At 33.6% G+C, this 26,119-nt stretch overlaps 1 protein-coding gene across 2 annotated transcripts in view; it reads right to left on the bottom strand.

Annotated features, from left to right (window-relative positions):
- The window catches only part of Rbfox1 (RNA-binding Fox protein 1), a 402,117-nt gene that overhangs the window by 324,680 nt on the left and 51,318 nt on the right, over positions 1-26,119 (bottom strand). The window lies entirely within an intron of this gene.

Raw genomic sequence — 26,119 nt, forward strand, 5'->3', positions numbered from 1 at the left:
TATCCCGGACAACACATATAAATAATAAAATAGGTTCATGTATATAAAACTCAACGTACTAATGGTTTGGGTAATCAATTAATAAATAAGTAGATTAGTAGGAAATACACAATAAAATATAACGTAAATAAAACTCTATTAATCTATTTATTATACAAAATATTGTTGTTTGAAGATATTTTCTTGTGATCTTTTAAATATCTAACAATAAAACACTGAAAACTTTTGTTTTCAACACTTTCACAAAATTTATTATAATTTATTACCACTATAGCTGTTTTGGAGTGCCTTTCTTAAGTGATGGATTTTTACTATGCGCCTACACATTTATAGTCTTTAGCTGAATAAGTTGGAAGTGCAGAGCTGTTTGACTAGAGTTCTCGAGTCTCGAGGTCATTCAGAATGATATTTGTATTTTTTAATTTGTTAATTTCCATAGATTCTAATAAAATAGCATAAGGCCTTTATTTTGGATATGGAGATTTTGAAATTGGTCATTAAGGAATGAATATGATCTAGAATCTAGAAGACGAAGTCTGTAAGTAGAATCTGTTTTTCTGTTATTGAAAGCCCTTTTGTGTTATGGTATACGTTTGTTAAAGGCTCTACCAGTTTGACCAATGTAAGTTTTTGAGCGGTCTCCACATGTAAAAGTTCGTATACACCACTGTTAAGTTCTTTTCTTCTAGCTTTCGTTCTGATTTATGCAAATTTCAAGAAGATATAAAATTTCAGATGTAGTGATTGGATTTGTAGGTCTAAAAGGTTTTTTACTAGAATAAAAGTTTCTGTAGGAGGAATACTAGGAAAAAGATTTTTTACGTCAAATGAAATTAATCTGTAGTTGTTGGGTAATTGAAAATGTTGTATTTTATTATGTTTTTACGGTAGATTTAGGTGAAAAGTGTTCTAAAATAATATCCAACAGTTTTTATCAAATTTTATATGACGGAGCTGTATAAAAAGAAACTCCAGGTCTTATTGGGTGGTCAGGATTGTGGAGTTTAATAAAAGAGTATAACTTAGGGGACCGTGGGTTCATACTATTGAGGTATTTATATTCTATTGAATATTGATTTTAAATTTTACATCGCCAGTTTAATTTTTTATAACTTTTTCGTCGTTTATTGTTAAATATTTTGATTATTAAAATTTTATTGTTTTGCTATTATATTCTATTTTATCTACCTCTAGCAATATTATACGACGGAGCTGTATAAAAAGAAACTACAGGTCTTATTGGGTGGTCAAATTTGTGGAGTTTAATAAAAGAGTATAATTTAGGTGGCCGTATGTTCATAATATTGATGTATTTCTGTTTTATTGAATATTGATTCTGAATTTTACATCGCCAGTTTAATTTTTTATACCTTTTCCGTCGTTTATTGTTATAATATTTTGATTATCTAAAAATTCTATTGTTGTGTTATTATATTTTATTTATAGAAATAGCAATGTTACCTTACCTTTCTCTTCTTTTGTAAACACTGTGTTGTTTTCTATTGATTTAATTCTTAATTGAAATGGCTGTTCGGTTCTCTTTGTAACAGGACTTTTTAGTTTAGTTTAAAATATTTATTTATTTAAAAAATATCAGTTATATGACACGTGTTTATAATAGAATAACAGTAACAACTCAGATTAGGATTATAAAAGGTGAATGCAATACAGTTACAGTTAGTAGAATGAACAAAAATGCCGGATGGGCACACGAAAACGTTGATATGTATCATGGTTTAATAAAATAACCTATAATCATTTAGAGATTAAGAGGATATTCTTCTCTGGACAGATAAGTCAATATCTGGTTCAATACTCAGCTTTTAATGATAATAAACAACGGAAATATGATTTATAGAAAAAAAAAACGCTTATTTCCCATTGGTAATAAGTTTTTTTTTGTAAAATGTGTTTTTCACCAGCTTTTTATTAAACCAGCTTTTTATTAAATCAAGCATGTGATATAAAAAATGTCAAAAGTTATCATAATTGCTTATACGCTAAGAAGTCAGTCTTCTTTCTAACTGTTTTTTTTTAATCACAAATTTAATAAAATGCTGCAGTTTTTTAACATACCTTAAAAATGAACCCTTATAAAATCGATTTTACAGAATACCTCTAGAGTGACTGTCTAGGCAAGAACAGTTGCTTAAATAATCGCTCTTCAGAATAAAATAATTGAATAACTTATAAACTATTTGGTCGATCTATTTGAAATTTAGCATACTTTAATAACTCATTAACTGCCATAATATTAAGTAGTTATATTACAGGTCATTATGCAAAAAACAAAGTTTGTAAAATTAAGGGTTTTTTTTAATGTACTTCAATTTAAAAGCTCGCAAATTGAAGAACTTTTTAAGATCTACAATTTTTATTTGAACCATTTTTCTGTCACCTGCATAAGAAACGTTTTATAAGCAAAAAATGACATTTACACTTTTGAATCTTGTTTAAAATAAAAACAAAGCAAAATCAGCTGTATGTCTTCACAGATTTTTCATTAGCTACCCCTCATATGCCTTTAAGAACCTTTAAATATTTGTATAAGATTTTTACGTGAAATCAACTATTTTTTCCAGATAGATTTGTGTACTAATGGAAATATCTACAGAACCACTCCCACATCTCCTCCGAATCTGAGCAACGCGTTTCCGGTAATTCATTTTGTGTGTATTACACCCACTCCATCGATTGATATGCTACAATGTGCAACAATCAATGTTTTGCAGTAAAATATTCTAGAACGCAAACTAAACCACAAAGTTCCAGAAGAACATCACTGTTGATGAATCTGCGTCAATGGTACGGATATAACACAACTATAAAGGCCGTCAATAAAGTTCAAATCATCTCGTTGATCTCCAACACACGTATAGAGCATGGAACTTGAAAAAGGGATACAAAAAAATTAATAATGCAATCCTTAAACAGGTATTTCCTTGTATGTATTGGTTTTTACATTAAATATGATTTTGGTGCATGTAGAAATCGAGCTGATTGCGAGCTAGAACAACCTGATATAGAAACAAATTTATATGTGTAATAAAAATAGTAAATAAGATAAGTCTAAGTAAATATGTATTATAATTTTTTTATTATTGACCTATAATATGCGCTTGAGTTCCCCAAAGAACGTTTAATTATGCATGCCATGAATTTTATTATGAGTTTCTATATATACACTAGATTTTTTAATGTCCACATATTGCGTGATGCCGTAAAATTACGTAGTTTTTATTTTAATTCGTTTATAGTAAAGTACAAAAGGATTGTTGTAATTAACAGAAAACTAATTTACGATTTATCATTATACCTTACATGTTTTAAAATATCCGTTACATTTTCGAACTTTTATTAGAAAACAGGATTTGCGGTTTCTGTCTTGCAGGGACGGCTTACCATCAATTTGATGCAGTTTGCGGTTCAAACTGTCAACAATATTACCAAAGTAATAGGCCAGTCAAATAAAATTGTAATATATGTAAAACGTACAGTAATTCGTTTCAGAACGAATCTGTTGAAATGAAAAAATTGAAGTTTTGGTATGAAAATATTGATTTATGCCAAAATAAGTTTAAAATAACGGCGCCTTTGTTTAAACATTGATTTCATAGCAAAAATCACCGAAAATCAATATTTTTATTTTTTTTTAACACTTCTTTCCTAATTAGAAGTTTTCAGTTTTCTTTTCTAGACAGGTTATCAAAAAACGATTCATTTGAAACATTCTCAATTAAATTTGGTTGATAATTTATTCAAACAATTGCGAAAAAACTACAAAAACTTGTAGAAGCAATAGACATAAAAAATAGGCACCAATAATAACAAAAGTTACATAAAAATATTTAACATCCTTAGGCTAGCCCTTCACTTGCGATTTTTAGTCGCGACGACAAAAATATCGTTGTCGTAGAAAATTAGTTTTCCAATTGATGATATCGAAACTACTTGTGTGATCGCTCTTTTGCTTCGGTCGAGAAGTAAACGACGAAAGCATCGTCATTGGATTTATCTCTTAACAAATCAAATATTTTTAAAGGACAGTTTTACACGTTATTTGAAGATTTATGTACACATCCTGAAAATTTTATTCAATACTACCGCATGTCAAAAAGTAGTTTTGATGAATCAACTGCTCTGAATCAATAGTACTCAAAATGCCTTTAACATTTCGAGTATATTCCTCATTGTCTGATGTTTTAAAAAAAAATTCAATATTAAATATTGTTGAAGACACACCAGGTTGAACTGGCTTTAGAATCTCGACTTAGAATCGTAAGTGGATGCACGTCTATGCTTGTCCGTGTGATTCATTGTGGTAGGGCGATTATCGCATCGCGGTAAAAATAAGACACGTTGTGTTTTCTTAATCACTGTGATTATTTAGTTGCAAATAGATTGATTGACTTGTATTTGAAACAATTTGCGACTAAACAATCGCGCGACTACAAATCGCAAGTGGAGGGCTAGTCTAATACCAACAAGTTTCTGTCAAATATAATTGTTTATAATACTTACGATTGTTTAGTCAGCTAAACCTGGTGTGTCTTCAACAATATTAAATTTTCTATTTTTTTTTAATGTCAGACAACGAGGAATGTTGGAAATGTTGAGGGCATCATTTTGAGTACTGTTTGACTTATAGCAGTTGAATCAAAACTACTTTTTGTCATACGGTAGTATTGAAAAAAATTTTGATATGCTTGCATAAATCTTCAAATAACATGTAAAACTGTCCTTTAAAATGTCTTTGAATCGTTAACGGATTAATCCAATAACGATGCTTTCGTCGTTTACTTTTCGCCTGAAGTAAAAGAGCGATCTCACAAGTAGTTTCGATGTTATCCATTGGAAAACTGATGTAATTCAGCGATTTATAAATCGCAGTTGCGCGATTTTTTGGTCGCCTGAGGTAGAATATTTATTCTGAAACACTCTTCTTGTGTTTTGCCTCACAAGGTATTTTCATTATTAATAAGTGATCTAATGAGTCAATGAATATTCCTTGCTCAACAAAATACATAGATTGCCGTAGATTTCAAAACTGTTAGAGTTAGATATAAATGCGGCATCCTAGATATTTTTTAAACAATACATTTATTATCAATCAAAATTTCATACTGTTCTCTACAATCGGCTAATTTGATGACTACAGGGGTTTAAAGCTCTACACCCACATGGTAAAGTCCTCTCCAGGGACAGGATCACCTTTGTAAATCTGATGTACAGCGTCTCTTTATTATTTTATTGGTGTATGGTCAAAAAGTGGATGGAGAATTTGTGATTTTCTAATTTGATATAATATTTCTTTGTTTCTAGATTTTCTTCTTCATCATTAATAATTGTACGGACATAATATGTCTTTGCTAGAAGTAGGAAGTGATCGCTGTTACATGTCCGTCCCTTAAGCACTCGTTACGTCTTGAAATTTTAGATTTGAGATCTGTTTTGTTTCTATGTAATCAGTGATTTTTGCCCACTTCAAATCATTATCGTTTATAATTATTGTAATAGTAAGTATATTGCATATTTTGCCATTATTTTTATTCCCTATTGTTAAGGTTTAACTGATTTTTGAATTAATTGATCTGAATATAACTTGAATAATATTGGGAACAGAATAAAACGTGTCTAATTCATTGCTGTATGGATATGAATCAATTAGGCATCCAAGAAAACGTAATAATAAGTCTCACGAAAATGACGATGAAGGAATCCAAGGCACGAATCTTAACAAGGGAAGGCCCGTCAGATGAAGTACAAATGGAGGTAGGTGTCAGACAGGGAGACTCCCTGTCAACAACATTATTTAACATTGCCATAGAGGGGGCAGTAAGAGCAGCCAAAATTATGGGAACGATTATCGAATCTTCAGCCCAACTGATAGCGTATGCAGACGATATTGCACTGGTTACTAGAGATTTAAAAACCATGCAGAACATAATATTAATACTAGATAAAGAAGCAAAGAAGAGAGGGCTAGTAATAAACCAAAGCAAAACGAAATACCTCAAGTGTTCAAGAGAGAATACGAACATAGAGAAAGAAATTAAGCTTGGTGCATATACATTTGAAAGAGTACACCGTTTCAAATACCTGGGAGTGATGGTGAATGACAGAAATGATAGAACGGATAACTACTGGGTAAGAAAACCTACTGGAACTACCAAACATTCCTGAAAGAAAAGCACATTAGTAAGAAAACCAAATTAAAAATTTACAAGACTGCAATCAGGTCAGTGATCACCTATGGTGCAGAGACGATGTACCCAACACAAAAAGATGAAATGAGGTTGGAAATCTTAGAGAGAAAGATAATTCGACGAACAATGGGACCGGTGAGGATAAGTGTAGGCGAATTTAGAAGATTAACCAATGAAGAAATTAAAGAAGTCATCGAGGGTGAAGACATAATCAAGTTCGTGAAGACGCAAAGGCTCAGGTGGCTGGGACACACAGAAAGAGCTAACCCAGACTCTACGCTAAAGCGAATAACTGGATGGAGACCAACAACAAAGAGTCCAAAGGGGGAGACCCAAAACAAGATGGAGAGATCAAGTCTTAGGAGACATAAAGAAGCTGAGAATCTACAATTGGAAGGAGCGCTGTAAGGACCGGAAAGAATGGAGGAAAATTGTAGACAGGGCCAAGTCACACACGCTGCTATAATAATAAAAAAAAACAACAGCGGACTGATTCTCCGCAATAAATGAATCAGAGAGCCCAAAAGGGCGGCAAACACTCCGCTAGGAGTAAAAAAGCCATGATGATGATGAATTCATTGCTGTATAGATATTTCGTTGATAAGAGATTATTATTCTACTTCTTTATTGGTCTTGGTCAGTTCTAATTTGTCTCTTGTTTTTTATTTAATATAAGATCATTTTACATGATCATATTTTTATTCCAAAACAATTATTTCGCTCAAACCATAAAAAAAAAGCGTTTTTTCAAATTTGACCTACTCGATTATGTTACTGTGACAGGTGGTTATGATATTTATAAATTTTATATTTTATAAATCTAATAAAAAATTATTCTTTGCCTGAATGAACGGTTTAAAGCGGGAGGTCTATACTAAATAATTAAGTAATAAAAAAGATTTAGTTACAATCTACATTTCATTTTCAGTGACAACATAATTTGTTCGTCTTTGTCGATCGACCAGAACTACTGTGGGAATGAAAGTGAACATATATCTTTCACAAATTTACATTTTTAAGCAGTTGGTAACACGTTTATGTCAAAGTAGTGACAGTTTATAATTTATATGTAAACTGAAGGTTTCTAAACGGGTGGTCTAAGACCAAAACGTTTTGAAAAATTTTGTAATAGTCCAGTCGTCAGAGGTTGCCGAGAATATTAATTTTGGGACTCCAAAAAAGATGCAAAAAAGTTTACCATATTTACCCCCGGACTTCCCCATAAAACATTTCTCGAAGGGGGCTAAAAACGCAAAAAAATCGATTAACCAAGAATCTATCCGCCGTAGAAAAAAATATTTCAAATAAAAAATGGAGCTGAGATAATTTTAAACAAAAATGGTTATTAGCACTTTTGTGTAGAATGAACCGTTCTCTCAGAAACAACACTTAAAGCGACTGTCGATTTTGAATGTGTTACGCGCGAAATCAATGTTCAATAAAATTTGTATCAACTCGACGGTAAAAATATGATATCTTTTGATCCAAGTGTCTTATCACCAAAAATCAAGATGTGTTTTAAAGGCAACGAGTGCGGCTTTCGCATGCAGTTTTTGTATTTTGCCGCAAATAAACTTAGTTTTTATAAAAATGTTAAATAAACGTGGCGTAATTTTAGCCATTTTTTACGAATTTCGTGATATCAATAAAATTGATCAATTTCGTTGACCAGTCGTAGTAAAAATTTCTATTTTTAGAGATCAATATTTAACGACATGAAATTTCAATTTTGAGTTATGGCAACAAATATGAGGCATTTTAAATATGAATAAAAAAGGGAGAATTTAATGTTTTCCGTTACAAACGATCGCACGTCACGAGAAATGTCTACAAGAAGACGGTTTTTGTGTGTATTTTATAGCAGAAGTTTGGTTCTTTTGAAAAACGTACTAATTAGTGTGATGTGGAGGTAGAAATGATTAAACATAGTTTTAGCTTTATACAACTTGTATTTTTTAACTAAGAGTGAACATATGATTATAAATCTTTTTATATAGACAATGGACATTACATGTGTCGCTTGACTTTCTTCTTCTTTTCTCTATACCTATTATAATATACTACAATACCTCCCCACTATAAGTTTAAACGCACAGGTGGTTTTACATTTCTTTTTGGTCTACTTCTCCCTCTCTTACAGCTGAGAGGGGTCCCACACTGGTACTAATGATATTATCAATAGTAATACCACTAGTGATTCAATTTTCGCGATAAGTCTGTCGATTTACTTCTAAACGAAACTGAGTTGCTTGAAAACACCACGATTCCGTAGGACGAGTCACAGAGAGTATACAGTCAACCACTAGGAACTTCCCTTTTAAATTTTAATTCTTCTTTCTTCTTTTCTCTATAGGCTTAAAGACCTGTTCACCTTTTGGGTTATTCGTCGGTTTCAAAAATTGTCGATAATCGTTTTCTTGCTCTTCCCGTAGATCGTCTTCCATTAGGTGATTTGTATCTATATTATATTTTCTGTCATTTTCCGTCTCTTTATGTTTTATTTGTTATTCTAAGAAGTACTTTCATTTCTGTTATATCCAATAGTCTTTGCGTTACGTTCGTATCAGCTTGAGTTCATATTCACAAAAAGTATACATAACAATTAAATTGAATAAAATAAATATAATATCTTTAATGTTAGAAATGCCTATTTATAAAAGAAGTATTTTCAAAGTTTAAAAAATAATATATTTTTTATTTTTAAAATTAACATAAAGCTTCTAGATCCGGTCCTGCTGGCTAGGTCAGTGAGCACATAACGTTGTATGACACTATGATTAGATTTGCCGGAAATAACTACTAGCTTGCCATTAAATCACTACACTTTTAGAGGTAAGTGTTGTTCACGCTACAGATCCTCTGTTCGTACTAACAGTAACAACCTAACAACTTCGCTTCCTTCGTTCTATAAAAGTGATCTTTTTGTTTAATCGAAACACTAGTTAGAGTAATTGACTGTTAACAAGTTCCTACGAAATTGATACTCTCAAGAGCGTAATCTCAAGTACCTCGATCAAATAACATCTCGTTGGCAATAAACTATGATTATAACATTTATCTGGAAGAAATAAGATAAAAAATTTTTACTTATACTTGATTTGGAAATACATGATAGCACAATTTTTATGGCAGGATATTACAACAGTCTTTATACAGGACTGATCAAAGCAGAATGAATATAAATACCGATACCTTCTTATATAAGTTTTATACAAGCAGGATTTCGACCAAACCGCAGCATTGAATAACTACATAGAAACAGGTTTTTAAAAGCAACTAAAAATATCTACTGTTTTCATTGATTTATTAGCAGCGTATGATACGGAAGAGATTTGAGCCTTGGAATGAAACTTCGCTTGATGAGATGTTACGTACTTTCTGTGCTGTTCTACGGAATGGAGTCATGGACGTTGAAAAAGATTGATACCAAAAAATTAGAGGCATTTGAACTGTGGATGTATCGCAGAATCCTGAGAATATCATGGACCGAGAGAGTCACAAATGTCGAGGTCTTGAGAAGAATGAATAAAGAAAAGGAAGTCATATTTACGATAAAAAAACGAAAACTTGGGACACAATACAAGAGGCGAGAGATATGAACTGCTTCGAATAATTATGCAAGGGAAAATAGCAGGAAAAAGGTCCATAGGAAGAAGACGAAACTCCTGGCTAAAGAATCTACGGGAATGGTATAGCTGTAGCAACAACGAATTGTTTCGGTCAGCAGTTTCGAAAATACGTATAGCCCTGATGATCGCCAACCTTCGGAACAAAGATGGCACTTGAAGAAGAAGTACGATACGGTATGGACACAAGGGGTAATATATAAATTAATAGGAGCGATTTTATACAGAAAGATCGCTGATGTCATTAATGCTATGCTATGCATAACAGAATGAAACTGAATAATGGCCTACCGCAATGATCGGTGTTGGCCCCTCTACTATTTAGCCTTTATAAAGCAGACACACCCAAAACTACATCAAAGAAGTTTGGATATGCAGACGACTAGGCGCTTGCTAATGCAAAAATGAAAAGCGGTAAAGCAGCTGGAATAGATGGTATAACAGTGGAACTGCTTAAATACCCTGGCAATAAAACCTGGAAAATCTTAGCAGGCATATTTACGAACTGCCTAAGATCGAGATGCATACCAGACCACTGGAATACAGCAAACATATTTCTCATTCATAAGAAAGGTAACAATGAGGATATCAAAAACTACAGACCAACAAGTATACAAGATATTCACAAAGATGATGATCAACAGATTAACAAACGCATTAGATGCTGCACAGCCGAGAGAACAAGCTTACTTTAGAAGTGGATTCAGTACCATAGATCATATTCATACACTTCGAGAAATAATGAGTAGAGCTAAAGAATATGAATTACCGCTAGCGAGGCAGTAATAGAAGCTTTGACCAACCAAGGCATTGACAAACATTGACAAACTTTAGCAAATATACAGACAAGCAAAAGCTAAGGTAAAAATTTATGAACACACTCCAGAATCTCCCACTACCAGAGGCGTCCGACAAGGAGACGCAATATCACCAAAGCTCTTCACTGCAACTCTAGAAAATATATTCAGCAAAATGAACTGGCAGAACAAAGCAATATCCATTGATGGGGAATAACTCAGCCATCTAAGATTTGCAGACGACATCGTTCTGATTACTAATAATCCTCCAGAACTACAAGAACTTTTGAGCGACCTAAATGAAGCTAGCAATGAAGTTGGCCTAAAAATGAACTTGACAAAAACAAAAACCATGTACAACGAGCTAGTGGATGTCCAAGATGTAATAATAAACAACATTGCACTTGAGACAGTAGACGAGTATGTATACCTGGGACAATTAATACATAAATCTGGCTCCCTACTTCCAGAAATCAACAGAAGAATGAAACTAGCTTGGACATCTTTTGGTAGAAATACAGTTATATTCAAATCGAAGATGCTAATCCACCTGAAGAAAAAAGCATTCGATCAGTGTATACTACCAATCATGACATACGGCTGCAAAACTTGGACACTAAAGAAAGAGATAATCGAAACTCAAAGTCACTCAAAGATCAATGGAGCGATACATGCTAGGTATAACAAAGCGAGATCGAAAAATAATAGAATGGATCAGACAGAAAACCAAGGTTATTGATGTAATCCATAGGATTAAATCTTTAAAATGGCAGTATGCGGGACATTTAGCGAGAAGAACTGACAATAGGTGGTCCACTAGAATTACACTGTGGTATCCAAGAGGCGCCAAGAGACCAAATTTAAGATGGGAAGAAGATAGATCATTATAAGGAGTAAGTACCATCTACCAGGTTACGAAGTTTTTTCTTAGTTCAAACAAAACATATCGAAAATGACGTTATATTTCCTCGAAACGTCTACGCACCTTTTACCAAAAAGGCAGTAAACTTTTAAAATGATAAAAACATGTTTTTTATGAACATTTCACTACAATCGTTATGAATGTACTAGGAGCAACACATATAATTTCAGCGATATTAAGATATAGTAACGTTATATGTTTCTTATTTTTCTTGAAATAATTATTTAATTTCTGTTGATTTTATTTATTTGTTATTTTATGTTTTGTTTAACATTTTTCTTTTAAAAATAGTTGGCGCTCAACTTGCTATCGACTAAATATTCTCTTTAATCTTTATTTCTCATTTTAAATGTTTACGTATTTCGATTCTATTCCCATTCACTCTTCATATATTCCCCGTATCTATTCCATAGATATATAAAATGTCTATGATCTACTTCAAATAGCGACAAACTTTATTCTCGGTTGGCAATTTTTTTATAATATATTTTGTCTATTTTTTTTTTATTTCGAAAATATGTGTCTCGACAGCTAATGGTCATTGACACAGGTACAATTTACATTCATGTTCACATGGTTAATACTTTACATTGGGTACAAATTAGTTACAATACATTTTTAAATTAGTTACAATACATTTTGTTTTAAATTAAATTGTATAACTTTGTGTTTTTTAAAAAGTTTAATACATTTTCATAGTTGCTGCTGTTTGAGATAAGTATGTCTTTTAGGTTGTTACCAAGATTGTACTTTCTTCTGGCCGCTAGGTAGTGTTGACAGTCAAGAAGTACATGTGTTACGGAAGTCGTGCTGTTGCAGTACTGGCACAAAATCTGATTACTGAAATTCATTAGGTGTCCATGTGTAAGGCGTGTGTGCCCTATTCTCAATCTTCGAATGATAGATTTGTCTTTTCTTTTCATTGGTGGGAGCTGGTGGTAGAAAATGTTTGGTTGTAGAACGCTTAACTTGGTATTGCTTCTTTTCCAATGATCATTCCAAAGGTCCATTATTTTATGTTTGATTGTTCTTTTTAAATCTGATGATGTTTGAATGTCTGTTGTTACGTTAAGAGAACATGCTTGTTTTGCTGCTTGATCGGCTTTTTCGTTACCTGGAATACCAACGTGTGATGAGACCCACAATATTGTTACTCTAATTCCATTAGTTTGAAGGCGATTACATATACTCTGGATTTCTTGAACTATTGGGTGGATAGAATGTACGTATCTTATGGACTGCATGGAGGACAGAGAGTCCGTACAAATTGCTATAGTTTTATCATCGTTGAGTGGAGTTTTCACCGCTTGTAGTATTCCATATAGTTCAGCAGTATAAATACTGCAATTGCTGGAGAGTCGAAACAAGTTGACGGTGGTTGTAGTTGTTGTAACAGCACAGCCAACACCTTCTTCAGTCTTAGATGCATCTGAGTAAAGGATCTTATCGAAGTTGCATTGATGTAGTACTTCATAGAATCTTTGTTTGATAACGGAAGGTGATATTTCATTCTTATTATATTTGGATAATTCGATATTGAAATTTGGAAGTTTACATATTCATGGAGGAGTTTGAGGGACCGTGAAAGGGCTGGCCGACAACAGATTGATATCTAAATAAGGAATTAACATCTGTATAGTGGACGGTACCATTCTAGAATTATTAGTAACTGGTAATTGTCTATTACAGATGAGGTTTCTTGTGGGATTTGCTGAAACTCTAGCGAAATAGAGCAGTAGAAGTTGTTGTCGTCTTAGATGAAGCGAAGGTTCGAAACATTCTACATGAATGCTTTCCACCGGACTGGATCGGAATGCTCCTAAACAGAGTCGAAGGGAAGTATTTTGGACTACAGTCAGTGAACGTAGTAGTGAGTTACTTGATGACATGTAGAGATCACTACCATAGTCAAGTTTGGAGCTTTTGTCTATTTAAAGTGGTGTTTTAGTGTATAAACTCATTTGTATTCATAAATCTCCATTGGGGTAAGTTGATTTCTTTATATTAAATTTAGCCTGAAACTACTTCATCTATGTTCAACAACCACACCACAACTACACACGAAGCCATAAGTATTATTTTCACATTTTGTACAGCTTTAATCAGGATTTGTTTTTTCATTAATATTTAAATTTCTTTTTATTTCATTTTTAATGTATAATAAATATCATTTTTTATTTGTCCCCTTTATTTCTTTTGGCTCAGATTTGCATTTAAGATTGCTAGTCGAAGTCCAAAACAATTGGCTCCCAACGTTAGTTAGAGTTATATTATTACAAGCGATATAATTTTGTGATAAACTCACTCGGAAGCTGAAAGAGGAATGAGTTCAGAATGGGTGGTTTTAAAAATGTTTACTTTTTTGAACATTGAGAGAATACATTGTTTTATAAAATTTATTTTTTATCTATGTTTATATTTTTATTGCTATTACTTGTTGTACACATATCATATCGGTGCTGTGTCTCACGTAGCATAATAAATACTACCATTACTCTCTCTGTTCTCGAAAAAGACTTTATTCCCTCTCTTGAAACTCTTTATACTCTTTAGTTGTATCGTAAAAACTTTTCTCCAAAAAGAAAAATCTGCTTTTACACCAGTAAAACCCAAGCGTACTCTTTGTCATCGGAAAATCTCAAAGCGCTTATAAATCGATGGCTGAATTCATAAATTATTGCAAGATCATAAACTGATCGTTAAATCTTTATAAATTCTGAAGCAATAAAGAAGATATTTTGGGATATTTAATCGAAACCGGCCGTAAATATTTTACGCACACTTTTACTATTATGTATCTTTCTTGTTTAAGTGGATGAGAGCGAGACGATGATTAGTCGAAATATATCTCACTTGAAGAATAGAGATGCTACAGGTCGGATCGTGAAGGTGATCCGGATTAAATTGTGAAACGAATCATTTGATACAAGAATGCTTCAATTACGTGGAAATCTTGTTTATCATTCTGTAGAATCATATTTTATTAGGTTAATTATGTCAGTATAGGGAGACTGTTAATTCGTCTGTTTATGACTGTACGAAAATGAGCTACATGTTATTTTGTAAACAATAGAAAAAAAACTGTTGAGGAAAGTGTTCAATCACTTTTCATTTCAGTTTTGATTCAGTGCTATCGAAATCCGCTCTTCGTTTACAAGGGTTAAAAACAGTGTTACCGAATTTAAGACTAAATTATGAATTGTACGGGACGTCAAAAAATTGTTATCATCGTGGATATGATTGAAAATCTCCGATTATACTGCAAATTAATGTTAGTTGTGGTAAGGTTTGCGAAATAGCGTATTTTATCCTCGAGTTTCCATACTTCACCCACCGGCTATACTATACTATAATTGGAAACCGCACATTCATTCCATGGTGTACCAGTTTCAAGTAATTCAATTTTACGTAAAAGAGTTTACAGAGCAATCGAAAAGAAAAAACGGAAAAAAACAAACCTTCATTCTTCTTTTGAATGGTTAGTTAGTTAGTTAGTTTGAACAAATTCAAAATATAACTTTTTTACAATTATTTGATTTCTTTAAAACACAATTTTAAAGAAAATAAAATAGCCTAAAACACATTTTAAGTTCTTCTGGATACTTTTGTAACATATATAGTACAGCTGTTTGTCACTAATGTAGTAAAATTAATTGACAAGGTTTTTCAAAGTCAAACCTCAATTTACTGTATATTGTAAGTGTCTTCAGAGCCTATGAACAGCCTATAACTGGCAGGTCATTACAAATACAAGCAAACAGCAGATGAAGTGAAATCACTGAAAATAATATCCTCTACTGTTGTAATATAGTTTTATATATTATTTTTCTAAGAGTCCACCCTGTGTTCACATTAAAAACCAATACAAACCCATGGATTATATATCTAATACGTACGAAAATCATGGGTCAGTGTTGAAGAATAAAAAAGTAAGAAGAAAAGTTCATGGATTCGTAAGAACGAAATGCCCACGTTAAAAGCTATTCAACGAGAAATCAATGCAGACGCAGATGATACTTAAAAAAAATATCCATGAGGGTATTACAAAGAACATTACGTGAAATGAATTTTCGGTATGTAAAGAGAAGTCGGAAAAGTTTCTTAATAAATAGAGACGAACTAGTGACATGGAGGAGAGATTATTTACAAAAAAATTCGTGATTTTAGATGTCTTGGAGAAAAAAATATGGACGAAACGTGAATGAATGAGGATCATACGAAATCCAGCGTATGACAAGACTTAAATATTAAAATTTCACGACAGGCTTTTAATGAGGGACTTTCAACCGGTTTAAAAGCACCTTCGGGCAAAGGAAGACGCCTCATTATTATGCACATAGGAAGTGATTCAGGTTTCTCGCTAGGTGGTTTAAATGTGTTTACCCCAATCAAAACGGGCGATTATCATGAGGATATGAATTCGGATGTGTTTGAAAAGTGGTTTTTCTCTATACTGACTCTTGTAGAACCTGGATCGGTAATTATAATGGACAATGCACCTTACCACAGCCGTCGTATGGAAAAGATACCGACTTCTGCATTTCGAAAGGCAGATAGAGTAGATTGGCTAAGAAGCAAAACTATAGATTCTGATGAATCCATGATAAAGTTCAATTATTTGATATAGTGCGCTAACATAAGACATCATACATCAGATCTGAAGTAGACGAAATGGCACTTGAGCATGGCATCACCGTATTAAGGTTGATCTGCAGCCCCCAAAAGACAAACTACACATTCAAAAAATTTGAGAAGGTATATGTGATGACTAGAAGTATTTTGCCAAATTTTAAGCAAACTTCATATTTTCGTTTTCGAAAAAACTTAAAAAAACTACTTTTTTTCAAGTATAAAGCGAGAAAACCAAACATAGGATTTTGTTAATTTTTTTACAGCATCAAGATATAATTATAAGAAATACTTATGAATTTATTGAAAATTTTTGAATGCACAGTTTTGTTACAATAGGAAAAAATAATAATATGTACCGGCTTATAATAAAGCTACCGGTAAGAAACCGGAAAAAATTTTATTAACGAAAAAATAATAATATGTTCCGGCTTATAATAAAGCTACCGGTAAGAAACCGGAAAAAATTTTAATAACAACATATATAAAACTGTAAAAGTGGAAAATATTTGCAATAAAACTGCAGAGAACAAACGAAGAACAAACTGTACAAATTTACTATGGAAGGAATACTTTAGTTGTTAAAATTATTGTAGAAGGAGTACACATCGGGAATTGGGATAATTTGGTCATGAAGAACATTCTTTCCATCAGAATACGCTTCTACTCCCAAGTCTGGATTATAGAGGCAAAAATTCAATAAATGCGTTGTAAACTACATATCACTTACTTCTTCAATATATCTTCATTGTTACACAAAGTCATTATGAAGTAATTATTAAGGTAAACCTAAAGATTAAAGGAAAGTAGAAGCAAACATTATTTACTGAATATAATGGACTTGTCAGATACAAATTTATTACCAAAGACAGCGCGGAAGAGAAACAATTTGCCCCAATTCTAACCTTACAAACTTCAGTAATGGAATGCGAACCTTACGAACAAAAACCAAAAACAACACCTCAACTAAGATTTCCTTGTAAATAATGGACCTCGTTAAGGAACTTTCCCGTGCCGAAGCTTTAATCTGGTAACGCAACTTCTCTGGTATAAATAAAGTATCAGAGTCACTGAAATAAAATAAGGATTTAATATTTCATTGACAACGTCCTGTAAGTTCCCCCATTTAGAATTCTCGGAACTTTTTTAATTAATTGATAAGGACGTATACCAGGCAAACAAAAAGTTCGTGACACTCTCTAATAACGTCTAAATAAGTAATTAAGCAAATTGAACTCTGCTATTCCCCTCAAATTCATCTTCAACATCGGAACTTTGCGATGGATTTCTGAATTGCGTACAAGAAACTTTTCCCATTTAGTGAAGTTCGCAGAATCCGCCAAACTTTACAATTTATTATGAAAGGCTTACGTGTACCGTTCGAGTCTGTTCTAAATGTATTCATATTTTTTAGTTTGGAGAACAAAAGGCTTCGTTAGTTGGTGATATAATGGCCCCGAAAAAAAATATGTTGTTTTTCCGTTGCATAAAATGGGATATTGTTAGAACAGATATCGCTGAGAGGCACTACTGACTACAAATTCAGACGGTTGGATCAGAATTTGGATAAAAAAAATAGGAACAACAAGGAAAATAGGAGATGAATTTATCAAATAATTGAACTCTACCAAAGATTCGAATTCTGTCAGCCTACGTTCATTTACTGTATATTGTAAGTGTCTTCAGAGCCTATGAACAGCCTATAACTGGCAGGTCATTACAAATACAAGCAAACAGCAGATGAAGTGAAATCACTGAAAATAATATCCTCTACTGTTGTAATATAGTTTTATATATTATTTTTCTAAGAGTCCACCCTGTGTTCACATTAAAAACCAATACAAACCCATGGATTATATATCTAATACGTACGAAAATCATGGGTCAGTGTTGAAGAATAAAAAAGTAAGAAGAAAAGTTCATGGATTCGTAAGAACGAAATGCCCACGTTAAAAGCTATTCAACGAGAAATCAATGCAGACGCAGATGATACTTAAAAAAAATATCCATGAGGGTATTACAAAGAACATTACGTGAAATGAATTTTCGGTATGTAAAGAGAAGTCGGAAAAGTTTCTTAATAAATAGAGACGAACTAGTGACATGGAGGAGAGATTATTTACAAAAAAATTCGTGATTTTAGATGTCTTGGAGAAAAAAATATGGACGAAACGTGAATGAATGAGGATCATACGAAATCCAGCGTATGACAAGACTTAAATATTAAAATTTCACGACAGGCTTTTAATGAGGGACTTTCAACCGGTTTAAAAGCACCTTCGGGCAAAGGAAGACGCCTCATTATTATGCACATAGGAAGTGATTCAGGTTTCTCGCTAGGTGGTTTAAATGTGTTTACCCCAATCAAAACGGGCGATTATCATGAGGATATGAATTCGGATGTGTTTGAAAAGTGGTTTTTCTCTATACTGACTCTTGTAGAACCTGGATCGGTAATTATAATGGACAATGCACCTTACCACAGCCGTCGTATGGAAAAGATACCGACTTCTGCATTTCGAAAGGCAGATAGAGTAGATTGGCTAAGAAGCAAAAATATAGATTCTGATGAATCCATGATAAAGTTCAATTATTTGATATAGTGCGCTAACATAAGACATCATACATCAGATCTGAAGTAGACGAAATGGCACTTGAGCATGGCATCACCGTATTAAGGTTGATCTGCAGCCCCCAAAAGACAAACTACACATTCAAAAAATTTGAGAAGGTATATGTGATGACTAGAAGTATTTTGCCAAATTTTAAGCAAACTTCATATTTTCGTTTTCGAAAAAACTTAAAAAAACTACTTTTTTTCAAGTATAAAGCGAGAAAACCAAACATAGGATTTTGTTAATTTTTTTACAGCATCAAGATATAATTATAAGAAATACTTATGAATTTATTGAAAATTTTTGAATGCACAGTTTTGTTACAATAGGAAAAAATAATAATATGTACCGGCTTATAATAAAGCTACCGGTAAGAAACCGGAAAAAATTTTATTAACGAAAAAATAATAATATGTTCCGGCTTATAATAAAGCTACCGGTAAGAAACCGGAAAAAATTTTAATAACAACATATATAAAACTGTAAAAGTGGAAAATATTTGCAATAAAACTGCAGAGAACAAACGAAGAACAAACTGTACAAATTTACTATGGAAGGAATACTTTAGTTGTTAAAATTATTGTAGAAGGAGTACACATCGGGAATTGGGATAATTTGGTCATGAAGAACATTCTTTCCATCAGAATACGCTTCTACTCCCAAGTCTGGATTATAGAGGCAAAAATTCAATAAATGCGTTGTAAACTACATATCACTTACTTCTTCAATATATCTTCATTGTTACACAAAGTCATTATGAAGTAATTATTAAGGTAAACCTAAAGATTAAAGGAAAGTAGAAGCAAACATTATTTACTGAATATAATGGACTTGTCAGATACAAATTTATTACCAAAGACAGCGCGGAAGAGAAACAATTTGCCCCAATTCTAACCTTACAAACTTCAGTAATGGAATGCGAACCTTACGAACAAAAACCAAAAACAACACCTCAACTAAGATTTCCTTGTAAATAATGGACCTCGTTAAGGAACTTTCCCGTGCCGAAGCTTTAATCTGGTAACGCAACTTCTCTGGTATAAATAAAGTATCAGAGTCACTGAAATAAAATAAGGATTTAATATTTCATTGACAACGTCCTGTAAGTTCCCCCATTTAGAATTCTCGGAACTTTTTTAATTAATTGATAAGGACGTATACCAGGCAAACAAAAAGTTCGTGACACTCTCTAATAACGTCTAAATAAGTAATTAAGCAAATTGAACTCTGCTATTCCCCTCAAATTCATCTTCAACATCGGAACTTTGCGATGGATTTCTGAATTGCGTACAAGAAACTTTTCCCATTTAGTGAAGTTCGCAGAATCCGCCAAACTTTACAATTTATTATGAAAGGCTTACGTGTACCGTTCGAGTCTGTTCTAAATGTATTCATATTTTTTAGTTTGGAGAACAAAAGGCTTCGTTAGTTGGTGATATAATGGCCCCGAAAAAAAATATGTTGTTTTTCCGTTGCATAAAATGGGATATTGTTAGAACAGATATCGCTGAGAGGCACTACTGACTACAAATTCAGACGGTTGGATCAGAATTTGGATAAAAAAAATAGGAACAACAAGGAAAATAGGAGATGAATTTATCAAATAATTGAACTCTACCAAAGATTCGAATTCTGTCAGCCTACGTTCAAAATTGATTAAGATATTATAAATTTAAACATAAATAAAATAAACTATGATAGCTTGAGAAAAGAATCTCTAAAAGTAGAAAGTAGAATCCGGATACAAAATGAATTAACGGAAACAATAGATGTGAAAAAGGGACTACGCCAGGGAGACGCTCTATCATGCATCTTGTTCAACATCGTACTCGAGAAAATTCTGAGGGACACAACAGTCAATACACGAGGAACAATCATTAATAAAAGCGTGCAAATACTAGCATTTGCAGATGATGTTGACATAATCGCAAGATCAAGAAGAGAAATGATAGAGGCATACAACCAAATAGAACGAGCTGCACAAAATAGTGGTCTTAAAATCAATCAGACCAAAACAAAATATATGCAGGTAAGTAAAAACGCAGAAATAAGGCAGCCACAAAATATAACAATAGAGGAGGTAAAAAACTTTATATACTTGGGATCCCTAGTAACGTCTGATAATAACGTTACGGAGGAAGTGAAGAGGCGGATATTTATTGCAAATAAATGTTACCATGGCTTAATTAGACACCTAAGATCAGATAACGTCGCAAGAAAGACAAAATGCCAAATATATAAATCCCTAATAAGACCGGTACTCACATATGGCTCAGAAACCTGGACACTCACTAAAAGAGAAGAAACGTTGTTAGCCACCTTCGAAAGAAAAATCTTGCGACACATATATAAGGGCACAAAAGAAAACGGAATATGGCGAAGACGATACAACTCTGAACTATACAAAATATACCAGGATCCGGATATTATCACATTCATTAAAATAGGACGGCTGCGTTGGATAGGACATGTAGAAAGAATGGAAGAAGGCGAAATACCAAACAAAATATTCAAACAGATGCCAGTAGGAAAAAGAACAAGAGGAAGACCGAAACTGAGATACTTAGAACAAATAGAAAATGATATAACAACCTTAAAAATAAAAAACTGGAGAAAAAAAGCACGAAACAGATCAGAATGGAGAAGAATCCTGGAACAGGCCAAGACCCAAAAAGGGTTGTCGAGCCAGTGATGATGATGATGATAGCTTGAGCGATGTCAATAACGGATTCGTCATATACGCGATCTTATGAAGTTGTTTTAAGTTGGCGAACTACGTAGTTTTGTCAAACAAAAGAACTAATAGATCTTGAGTACTTGACATTACTTCTTTGATTTACATAATTTCTCAGCACTAGAAATCGTTTCCTAGGATCCTTTTCACCTACTCCCTGAGATTCTGATACTTGTTTTCTTGTGCTATGTTCTTCCTTCTTCTTCGGTTCGTGACATACCAGTATCTTATTCTCCAGAAATACGAGAACCGTAAAACAGCCCTGAGGCCTCAATCTAGTCCTCAGTGTCGGACGACCAATCTAGCCCTGTGTAGTGTCGTCTCAGGGGAGTTCAGACTTCTAACATTATCTACTCCGCCCGTACGCTTTGTGTAGGGGCTTCACGTGTAGTCTGTAAAGTACCTCTAGCACTTATCCATGTGTAGATTGGATGTTGTTGAATTTTCCAAGTCTTGATAAAGGAATTGAATTCAAAAGGCAGAAATTTCTTTCATGAATAAAAATATTGTAGAAATAAAACAATTATTTGTTGTAGACTAAGACTAGCTTACAATGAATTAGACAAAGAAATATTACAACAAATAAAAAGAAGGAAGATCTTAAATAAATCTAACAAAAGGGGAACCGACGAATATAGAGAACTTAATAGGCAGATTAGAAAAGGAATCAGATAACAAAAAAGAAAAGAAAACGAAAAATTAATAACAACAACTATTGAAAAAAATAAGAGTATGAAATGCCTCAGACCGACACTAGGACGACGTCAGATGATATCATTAATGGGAAAAGACGAAAATGAAATCACAACTAGAGAAAACATACTGACACGAATAGAAGAATTTTACACAGAACTTTACAGAACACATCAACAAGATGATGAGATGAGACCAGCACGGAAATTAATAAAAAATGTTGGATCAGAAATAATGCCAAAAGTAACAATTTCAGAGGGTAACTACAGCATTGGAAAATATGAAGAGAAATAAAGCTGCAGGAGAAGATAATATTACCACAGATATGATATTAGAAGGAGGTAAGGAACTAATTGCAATTGTAACTAAGCTTGTGGACAGTTGTTTACATCAGGGCAAAGTCCCTAAGAGCTGGAACAACTCTAAAATAATCTTATTACACAAGAAAGGTGATAGTCGAAAATTGGAAAACTACAGACCCATCAGCCTACTGTCACACCTGTTTAAAATACTCACCAAAGTGATAACTACTCGACTAACAAGGAAATTAGACGAATACCAACCATATGAACAGGCAGGTTTTAGAAAAGGCTATTCAACTTCCGATCACCTGTTAACCACAAAAATATTAATAGAAAAATGTAACGAATACAAGTTTCCAGTTTTCCTAGCATTTGTAGACTACGAAAAAGCTTTCGATACCATAGAACACACGGCCGTAATAAACGCAATGCAAAATTGTAGAATAGACAGCAGATATATTAACTTAATAAAAGAAACTATGAACCAAGCTACAGCTACATACTACCTAAATGAAAATGAACACACGAACCCTGTACCATTAAACAGGGGAGTCAAACAGGGAGATACTTTATCACCCAAACTGTTCACCTTAGTTTTGGAGGACGTTTTTAAAAACCTAAATTGGAAATATAAGGGAATAAACATCAATGGCCGCTACCTCAGTAATCTACGATTTGCAGATGACATAATCCTGATAGCTACTGACCTACAAGAAATGCAAACCATGCTTTTAGAACTACATACCGAATCTTCTAAAATAGGACTGAAAATGAATTTAAACAAAACAAAAGTCATGCACTCCGAAGACACCGTGACAATAATAAACGATAAAGTTATAGAAAAAGTTGAAGAATATATATACTTAGGACAAAAAATAATACTAAATAGGGAAATTCAAACTGAAGAAATAAAAAGAAGAAGAAAGTTAGCTTGGGCAGCATTCGGTAAACTGAACTATATACTCTGAAATCAACAAATTCAATTACATCTTAGATCTAAAGTTTTTGATGCATGCATTATTCCGATATTAACTTATGCGGCACAAACATGGACAATCACAAAAAAGAATATGAATATACTTAGAGTCACTCAACACGCGATGGAAAGAGCAATGCTAGGTATATCACTTAAGAACAAGAAAACAAACACATGGATAAGACAGAAAACCAAAGTCACCGATGTGGTGCAAAAATCATTAAAGCTGAAATGGGAATACGCTGGACATGTAGCTAGGAGCGATCTAAACAAATGGCACAGATCAATTTTAACCTGGAGACCATACCAACACAAAAGACCCAGAGGCAGACCTCCTATGAGATGGACAGATGATCTGAAAAGGACTGCCGGGAAAAATTGGCTACAAGTAGCGTACAATAAAAAACAATGGAAAGGAAGACTTGAAGAGGCTTATGTTCAGATGTGGACGTGAATGGCTAGACGAAGAAGAAGAAGAAGAAGAAGAAGACTAGCTACATAGTCTAGAAATGGGACAGAGCCCCGAATGGAGACCCCCTAGAGCGTACGATGCTCTAGGTAAGGCCGTGGTCGATTGACTGTCCCTTGACTTCGATCGTTGTCTGGTTGTTGGTTCTCTTTGTTGATGATTTTGTTGTCCTGTTTTAGGTGGGACTCCTCTAGGATGTGGTTTGTTTTTGTTGGTGTCGGCATGTGTCACTGCTTGTGCTTACTGGTGGTACGCTTCTGTGGCTGTAGTCCCAGGTGGCCAGTGGCGGAGGAGGTGGTATCCAGGGTGGTCAGAGGTGAAAGGTCTTTTTCAGAATTTTATTAGTAAAAAATTTTATGGTTATGAATTGTGACTGAATTTAATTAGTAAGTATATAAAAGTTATGAGGTGCGGTGAGGGCAGCTGTGGCTGTAGCCTCAACAATAGACAGGTATAACTGTGCAATGGGATAGGGAAACCACAGAAAATCGATCACTCCCTGTCTGTAGCAAAGCTCGAAGTGAGCTATTTAATAATTACAACGAAAATAGAGTGGAGTTGCCTCCAGGATATCAATGTATTCATCAGGAAGTTCGTTGCTGGCCAGGGTCAGCAAGTTAGTGGGTAGGAATGGGAGTTTGCGTTTAGGGTGTCTGTTGAATACATTGCCGAAGGATTAGGTTTTAATGATATTTTGAATATAATTTTGGGTTAGCGCTGAAATAGTATCGGAACGTTTTATAGATATAGAATGTTTGTAAATACGTTTGTGAATTCGTCGGTTTGTCTGTCCTATGTATGTTCGTGGGCAACTGGAACAAGGTATCTAGTAGACACCATGGCCTTCATTGGGAATTTGGTCCTTTATGGATCTGACAAGATTAGACAACTTGGAGTGAGTAGTGAAGATGGTTTTGAGTTTTGATGTTTAGAGGGTTAAGAGTTAGTGATAAAAGGTATAAGGATTTTTGGTTGATATGGCGGCAAGGTTTCTTTTTCGGATGGAATGGGGTTAAGATGTTTCAGATGGGAGAAGTGATCTAATGTGTCTTTACAGGTGAATGACAAATGACAAAGGTGTCATCAACTTACCGTAACCAGCAGGTAGGTTTGAGATTTGATGAGGACAGGGCTGTTTTTTCGAAATGTTTTATAAGAGATAATGTGTCTTGGGGATTTGCTATTTAGAGTCCAAGATGGAAACGGTTTCATCAATAGAAATGTTGGTGAATAAAGAAACAATGTCAAAACTTACTAGTATATCTGAGGCTGAAATAGAAATGTTTTTCAGAATATCAATGAAATGGCAAGAATTTTTGACAAAGGATGAGGCGTTTTCGGCTAATGGTTGTAAGGATAAGGTGAGATGTTTTGCCAATTTCTGAGTGGGGTAGTTGTATGCACTGACGATGGGTCTTAGGGGGACATTGGGCTTATGAGTTTTTGGCAGGCCGTATATTCTTATAATTCGGCATGATTTTTTACCGGGTATAAGAGATTTTTTGACGTCTGGATGTAGAGTGGACTTATTAATTTGATGGTTTTTTTTTTGGATATAAAGAGTCTTCAGCAGATCATCTTCCCTCTCTATAATCAGTATATCAACCTCTGTATAGCATATATTACACATAATTATTTCTCTCATTGGAGAGAGAGAGGATGAGTAAAACCTAATGATTAAACATCAAGCCACATAGTTTTCTCGAAATAGCATAGCGAAGTACCTCAAATTTTACTACGGTAACGGTACACCCTTTCCAATAATAGATGCTGTAAAGTATCTAGGTATACATATAGACAAAAGACGTACCTGGAGGATCCATATATGAAAAAAAGATATTAGTTATTCGGAAGTCCCAGTTATCAATAAACTACCAGAATATGAAATACAGCTGTCGGATACTGCTTCAAGATCCAACCTAGCAAACACGGAACAATTTCAGAATAAGGTGTTAGGAGCAATAAATGATGAGCCACTGTTGGAAAACAATAAAGACGTTCTCCGAGACATATAAGTGTCAACTGGGAGTGAAATGATAGTCTTTCAGTGATAACTATATAAAATGACTGAAGAACCATCCTTATGCGTAAGAATATCGGCATAAAATTATCGACATTTGTGTGGATAAATATCGCTAGATGATAATATC

The sequence above is a fragment of the Diabrotica undecimpunctata genome, chromosome 4, assembly GCF_040954645.1.
Source record: "Diabrotica undecimpunctata isolate CICGRU chromosome 4, icDiaUnde3, whole genome shotgun sequence".
Lineage (NCBI taxonomy): Eukaryota > Metazoa > Arthropoda > Insecta > Coleoptera > Chrysomelidae > Diabrotica > Diabrotica undecimpunctata.